General features: G+C 44.0%; 1 protein-coding gene and 1 long non-coding RNA gene across 10 annotated transcripts in view; both read right to left on the minus strand.

Annotated features, from left to right (window-relative positions):
• The window catches only part of shank3a (SH3 and multiple ankyrin repeat domains 3a), a 171269-nt gene that overhangs the window by 121714 nt on the left and 31545 nt on the right, over positions 1-18010 (minus strand). The gene's annotated exons all lie outside the window — the stretch shown is intronic.
• LOC143497234 (uncharacterized) lies at positions 570-11164 on the minus strand. Its single transcript, XR_013125755.1, has 2 exons — positions 11036-11164; positions 570-1865 (listed from the first exon to the last, which is right to left on the minus strand). It is a non-coding gene; the product is annotated as an uncharacterized LOC143497234 (long non-coding RNA).

The following is an 18010-nucleotide window of genomic DNA, read 5'->3' on the forward strand; positions in this document are numbered from 1 at the left end:
AAATGAGAAAAACAGAGCAGTGCTGTAGTTACACTGTTACATATCTATTTTTTTCATTACACTGCAGTAGCAGAAATTCACAACTATGACACATGAACATCTGTTACACTTTAATGCACTTTGGATGTCAGGACGAGTGAAGTGGTCTGGGTGAGAAGGGAAGGGGTTCTGACACGAGTGGATGGGTAGAGAGCTGCCTTCCCCCTGTGTGCTCTCAACATGCTGGATCAGTACCACACACTCTGCCCATCAGCACTCAGCCACAGACAATCCACTGACCGACCAAATGACCGCCACACCACTGAGCCCAGGCCAACACACTCCAACACACACATTCCTACGGGGACCAACTGGCACAAACACATTTATTTCACTGTACTAAAACTGAAACTGCACTAACCAGAATGTCATAGGCAAAGTTCAACAATAAGGCAATAAAGCAAACCAGCAGATTGTTCAGCAAATGAAGGTAAAACTCAAGCACAATAAGTCGGACTACTTCTGGCCTTTCTAGAAATAGTTTAATTATCAGATTAAAAAAAGAAAAAACAAAACAAGTCAGCATGATACAAACTGTAGGTGAAACATTTATTGCAGTATGGAATACATCTGTATTTATGAATTAACTCTAGAACAGCACTCGTTTGCTACAGCTTTAGTAATTCATACTGTAGATTAACAGCGTATATAAATATTGCTGGAAATTGTGGGTGCAAGTACATGTGCATGAGTGAGTGTGTGTGTGTGTGTGTGTGTGTGTGTGTGTGTGTGTGTGTGTGTGTGTGTGTGTGTGTGTGTGTGTGTGTGTGTGTGTGTATGTGTGTGTGTGTGTAGAAGCTAAAAAGCAACTATGAGTGGAACGCATTTAGTCATCAGATACCAGACAGATACAAGAGGAAGAAGAGGCTTAGTCAGCACAGGGTACGTGTCCCTCATGAGCACAACCTGCTGAGCTGAAGCCATTATTATCCAGACCAGCACGGCTAGTGGTCCTGCTGTAGACATACGGCTCATTCTCTGCCCAACATCAGCCTGACTGGAAATACACTGCACACACAATACTGCCCGTCATGGTTCCAGTATTGTATACGTTGTAATATGTATATTATTGGACCACAGCCTACACAGTAATTCTAACAATTAAAATAAATAAATAAACTCCACGCTGCAAACAATAGATATAATGTACATAAAATATTAATAAAATGCATAATTAATCTACTGTTATTCATGGTGTATTAACATTACAGTATTGTCCAAAACAGCAAAACACATCTAATAAGCACAGGCCAGGGGGGCATCCACATTTCTTCTTACTTTGAGAACAAACAATAGCTTTTGCAAAGATAAACTGTAACATATGGATATTACCAGTAATTACAGTGTTACATAATTGGGAGTACACTTGCAAATGAAGCATATAACCTAACATCACTGTTTAGAAAGAAGGGTACAGGATCCATTTGCCTCTGAATGTCTGCAATTTATTTGCTGAATTGCAGTTTATAATCTGATTTTGATGCAACAGACATGTTCCCAAGCGCAATTATATCGTGCCCTCATTACGGTGTGTATATTTGATTAACAGCTGACATATTGTGCAGCAGCTCTGTGGCAAACACACAGCACCCTAGAACACGCTGTGTAAATACACCATGTGTGACACTGGCAGTTCTAGCAGAATCCTTATATCAGCCTGGCTGAACATTCCCGTGCTGCCCCGTGCTGAAGAGTCAGTGTACTGTTCCACAGTGAGTTAGAGTGAGTTATTGCTCCATTTTCCATCAGACTGCTTTGCTCAACGGTTGATTGACATCTCCTGGACTGATCCATTTGTCTTCATGTGATTTCAGTAGTGAAGCCACCTACAGACACAGTGACACACATGTGATACATCCACACCCCACTCTCTCTCCCCCCACCCCTCTCTCACTCTTTTTGTCCCTCTCCCACCCTCTCTCTCACACTGCACACACACCCCATCCCTCTCCCTCTCTCTTTCCCCCTCTCTCTCTCACTCCACACACTCTGTCCCTCTCTCTCTCCCTCTCTCTCTCACTCACTTCACACACCCTGCCCCCCCCTCTCTCTCTGTCCCTCTCCCTCTCTCTCTCACTCCACACACCCCCTCCCTCTCCCTCTCTCTCTCTCTCTCTGTCCCTCTCCTCTTTCTCTGCAAAAAGCTCTGAAGTGGTTATGCCTCCTTATGCTGCATACAGACTGAGTAAAAAAAGTCACTGACTGACTTACCATCATACAGCAGATGTAATCAGTGAACAGGAGAAGCCCCCTCGTTTTCCTGGACTGGCACAATAAGGTGTTCACCTCGCTGTGCATGATACAAACTGATTTGCTAGTGTAAAGACCTGCAGTTTCAAGTTCTAATAAAGTCTCTGAATTGGCTCATTACAATGTGATTAATTTTATTCTTGTCCTCAAAGTGAGAAGTGTCTACCCCAGATATTTTCACACTCAGTACTTAGTTCTCAATGCCCTGCACAACAGCACGATTTCCTGCCCCATCCCAGAGTATGTATGTATACTACATTCACATTTACTGTATTTAACAGATGATTTTTCCCCAAGCAATACAGAATACAGCAATACTGCAATACCTGGTGGTCTACATGGCAATTATTATTATTATTATTATTATTATTATTATTATTATTATTATTATTATTAGTAGTAGTAGTAGTAGTAGTAGTAGTAGTAGTAGTAGTACTAGTAGTAGTAGTATTGCAGTTGTACAACAAGGCCATACCATCAAGCTAGTCACAGCATAAAAATAATAACAAGACACACACACACACACACACACACACACACACGCACCCAGTTAGTCGTCTGGTAAAGCCCGAATCTGAGTGGGGAACACAATGCAATGATCAAGTATGATCACGTTCACCCACTGGAAGGATGAAACAGGATTTTTTAATGCATCACCCTTTCAGTGGGATCATTTTCCTCCTCACACTTGGACCTTCTACTAGAGGCCAGAGAGTTTGAGGTTGCCACCCACTATTATGGTCTTCTGGATAGAGATCCATCATGTCCTTCCTGGGATCTGTTGGAGCCACTCCTCATCCCCCCATCTCATCCCCCCATCTCAGGTACTTTTCCAGGAGGGGCATCTTGCAATGGCAGATCCTCAGCTTCCATGGTGACCATCTGTCTGAGACTTCTCCAGATCAACTCACGCACGATTTGTGTCTCACCCTGGACGATGGGTCTTACACCTTGTAGACGTGGTTGGCATATGGTCTTTGCTGGATTTTAGGAGGTGTAATCCATACATCATGTGCAGTTTTCTGGTTTTGACATTGGCAGCTTCCAGTTCTTCTCTTGGTGAGCTTATTGTACCTGCTGTGTAACTGTTTTGTAGCAGGGCATAAATGTTGGCTTTGATCTTATTGAAAATTATTTTCCTCATTGATTTCCTATATAATCTGTACTATCCAAGTCTTTTCAAGCTATTCAAGTCTTCTACATAATTATTTTTGCTAAATTGATTCAATGCAATATAATTTAATAATTTCTGAACTGAATAATCTTCAACACACCATTGTGGTTGTTCAGCTTCAGAAAATGGACTACATGCTGTAGTCAAGCAATCAGTCATAATCCTAGCTCACGCTGTAGAGCTACCTTCTACTCTCTAAAAAACAAAGTTGAAAAAATTTAAAAATTGAAAAAAGAATGCAAAAAACTTTAAATTTTCATTCAATAAATAAACTCTAACCATGTTTCTAACAGACAACGAATCATCCAATTTTATCCTTATGGTGAATAATAAGGGAAGATTCTCAAAATCTAAAACATGGAAAAATAATAATAATAATAATAATTCACTAGATACAATAAAGTAGTCAATCACACTTCATTTCATAGACAAAAAAATGTAACTGTAAACAAAAAACATTAAAAAAATGATATATATGTAAGACAATCTTTCGATTTTCTTCTCCAATCAAAATGATCGCTGGTGTAATACCTGCCACATGCTAATGATTAAACGCATCTTGCACCCTTTATGGATCCAGTGCTGGTTAATGTGTGGAGTAAGACCAGTGCTTTCAGCTAGGAGGTGGCTGGCCCATTTCTGGCTTTGTAACAAGCACTAAGGACGTAGGGAACTACAGGAAGGGAATATAGTAGCAGGGCAATGTGCAGGAACTTTATTAAGTGTGAGTCATGCAGCTGCATTCTGGTTCAGCTGCAAAGGTCTAATGGCATATATGGGGAGACCTGCCAAGAGCGCTTTGCAATACTCCAGTCTTAAGATGACAAGGGACTGGTTAAGCAGCCGAGTGGCCTCGCAGAAAAGTACTAGTCCAATTCTCCTGATGTCGTGCAGGAGAAAACTGCATCTCTGAGTCCAACCTGCAGAGTAAGCACATAATGACAGCAGTTTTCCTAGCGCCACACCTAGGTTTTGTGCATTTTCGGATAAGATCACTGTCACAATTCCCCAATGATGTTACAGTTCCTAAGTTCCTAGAGCAACTAACACCATGTGTTTCTTTGTTTTTGGTTCAGATTCTGTCTGCGCCGTATTTTCTTGTCATGGCTGTCCCAGCGTGTTCCCAGCTGTTTCTCCATCTCCTATTTGTATTTATCACTCATCACTGTGTTCTATTGGTTGTTTTGTTGTTGAGCTGTGTTTTGTTTCCCTTTCATTTATTTTCCTGCAATGCTTTTTTGACTCTTGATGGTTGTATCAATGATTAGGTTTTACCATGAAATCAACCCGTGACCAGGTGCATCCTGCCTCCACTCATGTCTATCCCATCCCACCAGGTCTCTTCTATATGTGGAAGTGACTGTGGGTCTGAAGGCGGAATATGTCCTGAAGATGTCCTGTTCCACGCTCCAAGAGGGCATGGCCAACACTGTGTGCGGCTTCCAGGAGTGTGTGGCCACACCACGCCCTTATGATGGTGCACCACACCTTGTTCCTGAAATGTCTCCAAGCCGCTGGCTGGCGCTGGGCTTCTGGGCTTCCCAGACCCACCATTTCCCATAGCAGCCACATCAGCCATCTTGTTTCCAGTGGCCGCACCACACGCCCTCCTCATCTTCCATGACTCTATTCTGCTTTTTTCTCTGCATCAGTCCCTGTGTCCACTGTTGCCATCTCTGTCCCACTGTCCAACATAAACTGCCCCTGTGTCCATGAGTGTCTTTATCCCCCATGTCTACAGGTCGTCAGTCTCTTGTCCAGTGCCCTGTCCTTCCTGCCCCTGTCTTGTCTCTGGCCCAGTCGGCTGTTCCAGCCCCTGTTCAAGTTACTGACCCAGTGTTTTGTTCTGCGCCCTGTCTGAAATCTCGAATCCTCTTTCTTCCTGTTCCACATGTCTCGCACCTGTCCACATCTGTCCACATCTGTCCTCGACTCCAGCTCCCACCGTCACTCTGGATCTGATCCTGCCATGTTCCTGTTTTATACTTGTATGTACTTTTGGTTTCATGTTTTTGTGTTCTTATATACTTGTACTTGCACATTGTTGTCATGATTCCCGAGGCAACTAGCACCGTGTGTTCCTTTGGTTTGGGTTTCTGTCTGTGCCTTCTTTCCTTGTCACTGGTGTCCCCACCTCTTCCCAGGTGGCTCTTTTCTCTGCTTAGTGTTATTGTATATTACTCCTCCTGTGTCTTGTTTATGGTTGATTTTCCAGTGTATTTATACCCCATGTTTCCTCATGCCTAGAACCTCCTCCTGGGTTTTGCTTTGTTATCACCCTGTGTTTTGTTTTGCCTTCGACTGTTGTATCAATGAAACATATGAGTTACCCTGAAATAAACTCATAACCCCCATGTCCACACGTGCATCCTGCCACGACATGGATCATAGTTTCAAACTACTGGAACAGCTGAAAAACCTGAAGTTTGGAAGGTGCTTAACTGACCACCATTGTTGTGGCAACTAGGGGTGTGATCTTGTGACACGGGACCTCGTGAGATTACAACGTGACGATATTTTTCCTGTCTCACAGGAAAAAAAAATCTGTTGGGTAGTATGAACTTTTTAAGAGGGATCTGTCAACAAAGCAACAATAGTGGCAAATACGACAGCTCTCAGTGAAAGAAGGAGGCTATCGCTTGTAATGCATCTTACGAGCTAAAGACTAGATCTTTGCTAGTAGCAGCCAGTGTAATGTAATGTCAGAGTTGGAGGAAATTCTGATAGAAGATGCTCCCACTACTTTTAAATCATGTCTTGCTGCATTTTTTGTTCCCGATTGAATCAATAAATGATAACGAAGTGACAGACAAGACACAAACCATTTGTAAGCACTGTAAGCACTATGAAAAAACACAGCGCCACACGCCTGTAAATAAAAGGACAGTCTCTGTTTGCACTTTAAGCATAGACTTAATATTACTGGCTGTGGTTTACACTTATTATTTGCCCTATATAGGACCAAGAAAAGTTGTATATATTTTTGGTATTTATATTGTTTTATTTTTTTATACTCAATTTGTGGAAAGTTTTCCATTAGGTCCTGCACTGCCTCAATTAAAAGCTAGACATTCCTGTATAGTTCTTACACAGGTAAATCTCAAGAGACTCAGTCATACTGGAGACAAACCTGTTGAATTTCCAGATATATTTCTCATCTTTGAAGTTTTCTTAAAAATATTTTAAAATCTTGTCTCATCTCGTTCTCGTGAACCCAATATTGTGTCTCGTCTCGTCTCGTCTCGTGAGACGAGTGTCTCGTCACGCTCCTAGCTTCAACCGTTTGTTCCATGATTCTCCACAAACTAAATCATGCCTAAAATGAGCACATTCAGCAAACATATATTTTCCAGCAAACATAAATTTCTTCAGTTTGGAACAACAGCACTGCATGTGCAGTGAATAGAAGGTAGTAGCACCTTGACTTTTTAGTGCATAAACACATGCTTCTGAAAATTGTTTGTTTCAGAGGGTAACAGATACATGAACTGAGATTTTAGCTATGAGCTGCTTATTGCTATGTGGAAATGTGACACAAGGCGGAGAGTTGTGCTGCTGCCACTGTTGTGTGCTTCCACATCATTAGAGTGCCTAACGGCGGTCCTCAGGGTACATCCTATACAAGAGTCCTGGGTCAGAGCACAAGACAAAACTCTTCACAGAAGCTGTGTGCGTGTGTGTGTGTGTGTGTGTGTATGTGTGTGTGTGTGTGTGTGTGTGTGTGCGTGTGCGTGTGTGTGTTGGGGGGGTGGGGTGTGGGTGTGCGTGTGTGTGTGCGTAAGCAACTTAGAATTAAGATGTTTAATATAAAATGTATAAGATGACTTCCTGTCATACACACACATATACACATATACACACACAGAGAAACACTCAATCATATACACTACTCAAATAAAGTTATGGATATTTGGCTTTCGGGTGAAATTTCAGGATGAACCTAAAATGCACTCTTAACCTTTACGGTGACTTTCAATGAACTTTTGAATGCACATTTTGCACATTTGCACTTTTTGTTTTCTAACAAGGAGATTAACAGCATAATTCAGACAGGTGTTTGATCCATGAATCTACAAATAAATGGTTCAATTAGAATTTGTATTTAAACACTTATCATCATTACGCTGTTCACATTTTAACATCATGAGACCAAGACGGTACCTCACAATTGATCAACAGAAGCTCACCATTGTGAAGCTTAACACAGGATGTTCTCAGAGGGAAGTGGCAACTGAGCTTATAGAGATACAGAGAGACTGGAAGAGTCTCAGAAAGGCGTAGAAGAGGACGTCCTTTGGCCACATCCCACACTGATGACCACTTCATTGTGAACAGTCACCTGTGGAACCAGATGATGAATGCCACACAAGTGCAGGCACATTTAAGGTGAGAGGCACCCAAGTGTTATGTCGGACCATTTACTTCAGAGTGGTCTGAGTGCTAGACGACCTGCAAATGTACCTGACCACACCACCAGACACAGGTGTCATCATCTTGCATGGGCCAGGGAGCATTTATGCTGGACGAGGGACCAGTGAGCCTCAGTGTTGTTCACTGATGAAAGTCTATTCACACTGAAAATGATGTCTGCCAATGATGTTGGAGACGTCAAGGAGAGCGCTGAGCATCAGCCGCTGTTGTCACCAAACAAGTGGTGGAGGTGGTGGTGGTGGTGGTGTTGGTGTTACAGTCTGGTCAATACAGAACTGCTGGAGACCAGATCTGAATCCCATAGAAAACCTGCAGGATCACCTGAGTCACTGTGTAGAGACTCAGAACCTCGGTACCCCAGAACCTCAGTATCACAGAACCTCAGTGACCCGAGGGCTCTCCAAAAAGAGTGTCGACTTGTGAACACCATGAGACATTTTTGTAAAGCTGTAATTGACACTCAAGGGCAGGTAAGTTATTGAAACATTAAAATTTTTTGTTGGGATAAACATCACTGTTGGCTTTTGTTTCAACAAATTTTTTTAGATGAAGAAATCACCACTGTATGCTTCTTGCTTAAATGCCCAACATTCATGATATAATATCACTGTAGCATGAACTTTTTACATTTTCCATAAATTTCACCCAAAAGCCAAATATCCATACCTTTTTGGGAGTCGTGCAGTTTACAATGGTTATATATAATTTTTTTATATAACATTTGCTTAATTTAAGCATTAACACTGGAGTATGAAAATGCAAAGTGAGTGTCTGACCTGTGAGTTTACAGAGTGTTGAACACACTGAAAAGGAAATGACAAACAAAATGGATGGAATATGAACTGGGTCATGAGTGTATATGAGCTGTATGGAATTTGAACTGGGTCATGACTGTATATGAGCTGTATGGAATATGAACTGGGTCATGACTGTATATGAGCTGTATGGAATATGAACTGGGTCATGACTGTATATGAGCTGTATGGAGTATAACGTGTTTATGCTCTGATAATCCCAATATACTGCACTTTTATGCCTTCCCTTTAGATTTCTCTGGCTCTCTCTCTCTCTCTCTCTCTCTCTCTCTCTCTCTCTCTCTCTCTCTCTCTCTCTCTCTCACACACACACACACACAATATATAAGACTTATACATATTTCCTGTTTAGATATATGTGGCACCAGCTACCTAGACTATGCTGGTGTGCTGTTATGCACAGTTCAAACTTGCTATGTTATCTTAATAAGCTCTATGTTTTAAGTAACACCCATTACATAAATGACATTAATAAAACTCAAATTACACTCAACAGTAAGACTGCTGTCCTATTCATGTGTCTTGAAGGCATTTAAAAGTAACGGCCCCAACTCCCAGGATTAATAAAAGCCTGTTTATCCTCCACTTTGAACCTGCATGAATTTATATGGCTGAGCCTGCATCTCCTTCCAGCTGTAGGACCAGCTGTGGTCACCAGGCCCCAGCGCTCCCAGTGCTCCCAGCAGGACCAGCTGTGGTCACCAGGCCCCAGTGCTCCCAGTGCTCCCAGTGCTCCCAGCAGGACCAGCTGTGGTCACCAGGCCCCAGCGCTCTCAGTGCTCCCAGCAGGACCAGCTGTGGTCACCAGGCCCCAGCGCTCCCAGTGCTCCCAGTGCTCCCAGTGCTCCCAGCAGGACCAGCTGTGGTCACCAGGCCCCAGCACTCCCAGTGCTCCCAGTGCTCCCAGTGCTCCTAGTGCTCCCAGCAGGACCAGCTGTGGTCACCGGGCCCCAGCGCCCCGAGCTCCTTCAGCCAGAGCAGAAGCAGAGGGCCCTTGGCAGCAGAGCACAGGTGCCCACCAGACTCTTCAGGTGCTAAGCGCTCCACGTTCAGCAGACACAGACCACAGACCACAGTGCACATCCCTGCCCAGAACAGAACTGATCTACTGCAGAAAGGAGAGCGCTTGTGAGGAATCAAAATGGCAGTGGCAGCTGACTAGCATCAGTATGCAGAGCACAGTGAACTTTCCCCATGTTCCTGGAGTCCACACACACACACACACACACACACACACACACACACACACACACACACACACACACACACACACACACACACACACACACCTTCACACACACACCTTCACACACACACACACCTTCACACACACACCTTCACACACACGCGTACGTACACACATACACACTCCCACACACCCTCACACCTTCACACACACGCGTACGTACACACACATACACTCCCACACACACCCTCACACACACCTTCACACACACACACACGCACACACATACACTCCCACACACACCCTCACACACACCTTCACACACACACACACGCACACACATACACTCCCACACACACCCTCACACACACACACACACACACACACACACACACACACACACACACACACACACACCTTCACACACACACACACCTTCACACACACACACCTTCACACACACGCGTACGTACACACATACACACTCCCACACACACATACACACCTTCACACACACACACGCACACGTACACACACGTACACACACACACACACACACACATACACGCACACACGCACACACACACACACACACACACACACACACACACACACACACACACACACACACACACACACACACACTCCCACACTGCCACATGGTCTGTGCCCGATTGACAGCATCACGAAAGTGAATTAGTGCTTCAGTTCATGGTGTGCTCTGCAAAGAGTGGTGTGTGTTATGGAGAGCAAGTTGGAAAGTGTTGCTTGAACTGCCATAATAAGTGTGTGTGTGTGTGTGTGTGTGTGTGTGTGTGTGTGTGTGTGTGTGTGTGTGTGTGTGTGTGTGTGTGTGTGTGTGTAGATATGCATAACTGGTGGTGCCTGGGAGTTACAGAAGAACTGTAAGAACTGCTGTGTTCTGCAGCACTGTTTCCACTTCACACATTAACATGCCAGACACACACATCCACCCCCCCCACCCTCACACACACACATCGACCCACACACACACACACACACACGTGCATGCACGCTGTAGGGAATGCAGCAAACAAGCAGATCAAGCATGAATGAAGTAAATGAGACACAAATGGAGGGAAACCAGAGTGAGGAGGGTGAGGAGATCAGGGTGGATACCTGACTGTTGATTCTGGACTTGTTGGTGTCCTTCTGTGTCTTTTTGTCCTTCCTCTCTTTGCCGTCTATCCGTCCAAGTGCTCCCCCCATCTCCTCTCATTACACGTTCATCTCATCCGCCACATGCCCCCTCACCTACCCCCTTCCACTACACCTCCCTCTCCCTCTCTCTCTCTCTCTCTCTGTCCACTCTCACGTCTCTTCGGAACAGCGCTCACACACCTACAGGGGCTCGCGCACACCCACCACAGGAGGAAGGGGGAGAATTTTGCTGGATGCAGCGATTGGGAAGGCGAGGGTGGGAGGAGAGAGGGAGCGAGGGAGGAGAGAGAGGGAGGAGAGAGGGAGGGAGGAGAGAGGAAGGGAGGAGAGAGGGGCTTGGGTTAGCGCCTGCAGAGAGAAGGCAGGAGACGGAGTGGCAGTCGTGGAGCTGTCAGTGAGAGGGGTTGTGGGGGCACAGACTTCTTGGGGTCGACAGAAATTTCATTCAGCAACCCTTGACCACACTTCACCTCACCCCGTCCTCTCGGGAGCAAAGTGTGTCTGTGTGTGCTCCCTACCTACCAGAGTGGGGCAGACCCTGGACCAGCTGGGACACACATGCATGTCTGCAGTCACCTGCACCTTGCCTAGTGACTGCAGAAACTGTGCCTGCAACTGCTGTAAGGACCCTCCTCCAGCCTAACGTGATTGGCTTGGAGAACACAGGGCTAGAATGACACTCCCTCTTTTCTCTGCTCACACACTCCTGCCCTTTTGATGCCTCGGGTGCATTTCTGAGGTGCTGTTCAATAATCAGCATTGTGTTCATGCTGGACAATTCACGCGTGGGGTTAACCCTTGCATCTCCCCATTAAGCACAACTACAACATGTAAAAGAGGAGGGAATCACACGTGCACAGCACACAGACTCAGGAACATATATGGAGAGTCTCCATCATTCACTGTTCTCTCTCGATCTCGGTGAACTTTGTATCTTCTCATGAGGGGAAAATGAAGGTGAACCTCAGTCAATGCACTCGGAAGCTTACCGACCCTCTCTGCTTACCAGATAATGAGAGGACTGACTGGACTTTGACAGAAGCAATGACCTTCTCCCAAAAGACAAGAGGAGCAGTGGTCAGAATTGAAAAAAAAAAAAAAAACAAATCTAACAAAAACGAGGATAAATGTAAATCTCAGTCTGTTCCCCACACGCCTTCTCTCTCTCACACTGGAGTAATAGACAGTAGAATGACTCATGCAGCTTGGTGCTCTAGTGACTGTCTGGGAGTAATGGATTTGCTCTCATTCAGCACGTAGTACGGGGGGGGGGATGGACAGACTGAGAGGGATAGAGAGAGATGGGAGAATTAAGATGAATATAGGTAATGCAAAAAAACAAGGCGCACACACACAACAACACATTCATAGATTCTTGAGATCCACTTTGTAGACAGGTATCAGGAGACAAACAGGCATCTACTCACAGTCCTCTACTCACAGTCCTCTACTCACAGTCCTCTACTAACAGTCCTCTACTCACAGTCCTCTACTAACAGTCCTCTACTCACAGTCGTCTACTCACAGTCCTCTACTAACAGTCCTCTACTAACAGTCCTCTACTCACAGTCATCTACTCACAGTCATCTACACAGTCCTCTACTAACAGTCCTCTACTAACAGTCCTCTACTCACAGTGCTCTACTAACAGTCATCTACTAACAGTCCTCTACTTATTGTCCTCTACTCACAGTCCTCTACTGACAGTCCTCTACTCACAGTCTACTCACAGTCATCTACACAGTCCTCTACTCACAGTCCTCTACTCACAGTCATCTACTCACAGTCATCTACACAGTCCTCTACTAACAGTCCTCTACTCACAGTCATCTACTCACAGTCATCTACACAGTCCTCTACTCACAGTCCTCTACTAACAGTCCTCTACTCACAGTCACCTACTTACAGTCCTCTACTAACAGTCATCTACTCACAGTCCTCTACTTAGTCATCTACTAACAGTCCTCTACTAACAGCCCTCTACTAACAATCCTCTACTTGGCCTGCAAGTTGCTCTGTTTCTGAAATCCCACCAACACAAAAGTGCACACATGCGCACCCATAGACACATAAACACACCCATACACACATGAACATGCATGTGAACACACATAAACACACCCATAGACACATGAACACACCCATACACACATGAACATGCATGTGAACACACATGAACACACCCATACACACATAAACACACCCATACATACATAAACACACCCATACACACATGAACATGCATGTGAACACACATGAACACACCCATACACACATAAACACACCCATACACACATGAACATGCATGTGAACACACATAAACACACCCATAGACACATGAACACACCCATACACACATGAACATGCATGTGAACACACATAAACACACCCATACACACATAAACACACCCATACACACATGAACATGCATGTGAACACACATAAACACACCCATAGACACATGAACACACCCATACACACATGAACATGCATGTGAACACACATAAACACACCCATACACACATAAACACACCCATACACACATGAACATGCATGTGAACACACATAAACACACCCATAGACACATGAACACACCCATACACACATGAACATGCATGTGAACACACATGAACACACCCATACATACATAAACACACCCATACACACATAAACACACCCATACACACATAAACACACCCATACACACATGAACACACCCATACACACATAAACACACCCATACACACATGAACATGCATGTGAACACACATGAACACACCCATACACACATGAACACACCCATACACACATGAACATGCATGTGAACACACATGAACACACCCATACACACATAAACACACCTATACACACATAAACACACCCATACACACATAAACACACCCATACATACATGAACACACCCATACACACATAAACACACCCATACACACATGAACATGCATGTGAACACACATAAACACACCCATACACACATGAACACACCCATACACACATAAACACACCCATACATACATGAACATGCATGTGAACACACATAAACACACCCATACACACATAAACACACCCATACACACATAAACACACCCATACACACATGAACATGCATGTGAACACACATAAACACACCCATACACACATAAACACACCCATACACACATAAACACACCCATACATACATGATCTTCCACCCCTGCCTTCTGAAGCACTGAGCAGTGATCCCAGCCCTGAAATCCTAATCCTGGTATGCTATATGTCATCCATATGAACATCAAGTTTGTGTAAGGATGAGGAGGGGAGCGGACCACATGCACAGAGGTCGAATATCTGGTCCTGCAATTCATACCACACTGGGCCACGTTTAAAATACAAAATGTCCAACATGATATTTAAATTCCAATTCATAAAGTCACCGTGGCTGGCAACACTTAGCACACCAGTGTCAACTTACTGCTGCGCTAAAGTCACCTGTGCCCAAGGTAACAGCCAATTACTGCCAAGGGGGAGGAGTCTATGTGCTCTGCTCAGCCTATCACCATGCACTTGTGTGGAGGACAGGTGCACAATGGCTCAATCGGGTCTCTATTGTATTAGGTAAGGTTCAAATTCTGGTGGTTGGATGTGTGTGTGTGTGTGTGTGTGTGTGTGTGTGTGTGTGTGTGTGTGTGTGCAGTGCTGAAGGCATGACCCCACAGATTTGTTCAGCACTGTAATGAATGAATACACTTTCATTTCTGCATCATGGCTGCCATTTTTGTTTCTGCAGAAGAACAGGTGCTTTTTATGATCTGCTCGTCATATGATTACAACGATCCCCCACATTACACACACACGGACACACAAACACACACCCACAGTGACCTGGGAATGGGACGGTATCAGTCCTCTTTCATTTTGGACCACACAGTGGTACAGGGCCATAAAGCAGGAGAATGTGCACCCATAACACACATATCACAGCGCACACACACCGCTGCTGCAGACGATTAGTGTGTGTCTGTTTGTGCCTGTGTGTGCTCAGCAGGCGAGGTCAGTACAGCAAATGAAAAGCAGTATGTCAATAAAATAAGAGGATTAATATTTATTGAGACCATCCGGTCCTCAGCATGACCCTCCTGCCTCCGCCCCGTCGTGTGAGAGGCAGATAGTCCTGCTCAGCTCACACGCTCACACCACAACTCCAGCGCAACACATACACAGCCTCAATCCCGGCAAAACCAAATCCTATGACACTCTTTAGGACAGGATCAGTGTAATAAATAAACTATATACTATATATAATATATAAAGTATACCTTCTGCCAGTGTTTATATTTCTGAATGTGAACTGATCCTCAGCAAAGTTAGATCTATAAAAACGAACAAACACACATTTTACAGTACCATAAATTACATAAATGGTTTAAATAAATAAAAATGTGTGATGGTAATCTATTGATCTGCAGTCTTGTCACACGCAGCAGTAGGAGGGGTCCATATGTCCATGCTTCAGCACAACAGCCTTAGTTCACACCACAACATTTCAGTGGGACCGAGTCAAGAACTTGGTCATTGTAACTATGAAATTGCTTGTGTTCAGTCCAGGGGTAGCCAGCAGAGGGCGCATGTGTTCCCCCTGCCCACTCAACCACCACCAGTCAGCAGAAGTTCTCTGAAAGAGACTTTCCACTGAAAAAGTACCTGAGCTGGTGACTGGTTAGTAATTAAAATGTAACTGCAAGATTAAAAGAAAATATAAAATATTTGAACTTCATTGTATTTCCTTTTAATGCTTGGCACCACTATACAGCACTACAGTGAAACTCATGGAATTCTCAATTGGAAGTCTGAAGAGCACATTTCTCTACTTCCTAACTAAATGATCAAAAGAACGTTTTGATGCAAGCGCAGAGCAACTTCGAACTAAGCCCTGACTGGCCTCCTTAGAGGTTAACTGATGAAAAGTGTACATCACTTCAGGTGTAATGTGCATTGTTTCTGCAGTAATTCAAGCTCTATGAAGTAACACATAAAACGTGGCCTTTACTTTGTTGTAAGTCCTGCATGGTGTTACGCTGCTTAAACTCCAATAAAAGGGCAGTCCTATGAATAGCACAATGTCCACGTTCTGTTCCCAATGGACAGTCACTGCTACAGCGATGCTTCCTTTTTGGGTGAGCTCAGGTCTGCTGGTGGAGTGGCGTGAGCCCTTGGGTGCCTACAGTTCTGAGTCTGCTGTTGTGTTACTGCAAAGCACATCTACATACATCATGTTGCGTGTCAGATCAGACAGAAATTCTGATGACTCGACTTGGAATTCAGGCAGTTCAGGCCTGAGGCACCAGAATACCGCCGCATCGTTACGTTATGCTCACTGTGTTTCATACTTCAGATGTGACTATGTAAAACTGTCCACTCAGGTGGTTTGGAGCAAACTGGAGATGGGCAGAAAGCCTTTGTTTACCAGCTCTTTGCTCCATGGTTAACCATGAACAAAATACAGATATTATGAGGTACCTACAGATGCCTGTTGATCCTTTAACTTCACACGATAGTTCTGTCACAAGTTTCCAGTGAGGTACGTCACAGTGTGGCCTTGCGCTGATCTCTGCATGACATACAGGGCTGGATTCATTCAGGCCAGAACCAGCACATGTCAGAAAGATCTTCCAGCTTAACATATTCAACAGCTTTTTATATTTTTTAGAGACAGACTAAAAAAGACATACTACACTAACATGATTTCGTTGTGAAGAACACACAACCGTCCGCCCTCTCAACAACCCCAATTTCTTTGGGGCAGTGCCAGCCAAACCAGCCTCAGAGCAGACGTGAACACCTGACTCCAATTACGCTCTTTTCAGTTCATTATTCTGGAGGTTCACAGACATTTTTCCTTCTATGACTCTAGTGATTCAAAAGGGTTCACAAGCTTTTTTCATCTCAACTGTAATAATGATTAATATCCAATAATACAATTCACAGAGAAAAAAAATGCTCAATGCATGGACACCTTGGGGCCTAAGTTATTAGCACCAATAATGGCTCCTAATTTTCATGTACACAAAAGGACAATGAATGATAAGCTGTTTCAACTTATTTAACACTTAAAATTACTACTGTAAAAAGTTCCTTTAAACTCACAACATTTTTGAAAACATGGTAATAATTTGTTGGTCCATGTCCATCTATTATTTTTCTATTCCCAAAGCAATGCAACAACCACATATTCAAATACATACATATTCAAAAATCCATACCAGTGTATCGCATACACTGGCAGAAATTTACACTCTAATACACTCCCATACACTCCAACACACTCCCATACACTCCCATACTCTCCCATACTCTCCCATACACTCCCATACACTGGTAGCTAATGTTTCATTTGAATCCCCACACCTGTGCACATTTAAACAGTCCCCCATCAGCTGGTTGCCAGTTAAATAGTTCAATGAAAGCAGCAGCAACACTCTGCCATACATTCTCACAGACCTCAGAATACTTAGGTACTTAAGTACCTTACAATCACTTTAGAGGATGCACCAAAATGCTTGCATGAGGAAATATTCTCAGTCCATTAGGAAACATTGGGAGAATGGGCTGCACACGTAAATGGAATTAGACTACACCAGGGTCTGCAATGGAGATGAGGATTCTGGGATTGGTATTTGGCCAACATTGATTTTCATTTATTGCTGTAATGACTCATTTTGATTAAGGTTATAAACTCAAGCTCTTAAGATTAGATGGGCTGACGCCTGTCTGAAAGAACCTATCTGGCCAATTTATTTTTATAGGAGCAGTTGACAGTGTCCAATTCTACTCATGGTGCCAGTAGTATTTGCAGGTGACATTCAGCGTTTTACAGTCATGTAGGTACAAGCACAATGCAACAACTTTTCTTCTTCCTTGTTCTTTTCTACCTGGTGT

This window comes from Brachyhypopomus gauderio, chromosome 2, assembly GCF_052324685.1.
Source record: "Brachyhypopomus gauderio isolate BG-103 chromosome 2, BGAUD_0.2, whole genome shotgun sequence".
Classification (NCBI taxonomy): domain Eukaryota; kingdom Metazoa; phylum Chordata; class Actinopteri; order Gymnotiformes; family Hypopomidae; genus Brachyhypopomus; species Brachyhypopomus gauderio.